Source organism: Cyprinodon variegatus, unplaced genomic scaffold (assembly GCF_000732505.1).
Source record: "Cyprinodon variegatus isolate N-32 unplaced genomic scaffold, C_variegatus-1.0 Scaffold2671, whole genome shotgun sequence".
NCBI lineage: Eukaryota > Metazoa > Chordata > Actinopteri > Cyprinodontiformes > Cyprinodontidae > Cyprinodon > Cyprinodon variegatus.
The window spans coordinates 1-471 of record NW_015153124.1 but is presented as its reverse complement, the minus strand read 5'-3'; positions in this window follow the sequence as shown (position 1 = coordinate 471).

Sequence of the window (471 nt, the reverse complement as noted above, 5' to 3'; positions counted from 1 at the left end):
TTAGCATCCGTCTCTACTCGTTACTTCCGGCGTACTAACCCGTACTAATTTCAGGACATACCATCCCCCGAATACTTGATCTTGCATTCAGGGTAATACAATGGTCTGTAGAGATACCCCCTATGTAGCAGTTTGACCATAAAAAAAAAAGAAAGTTGTGCTTGGAGTGCCTGTTGATGGTTATGAAATGTAAATGGTTTCTCTGAAAACATCCTACGAAGCATTGCCAATTTTCTATGAAGCTGTATATTTTTTACTTATTGAGTTACTGTACTGTTCTGATGTACATTAGTGTGAGGGCCGAAGGTAAACGAGGCATTGATTATGTTACTTGTGCTGTAGCGGCTAAGTTGTTAGCCGTGAAGAACTTCACAGTACTCTGATGTAAAGAACGTCAGACGAACTTTATTTTGTTCCACAGGGTTATTCCGTTACAGGAGTGATCCAAGGTTAAACAACGGTTGAAAATAT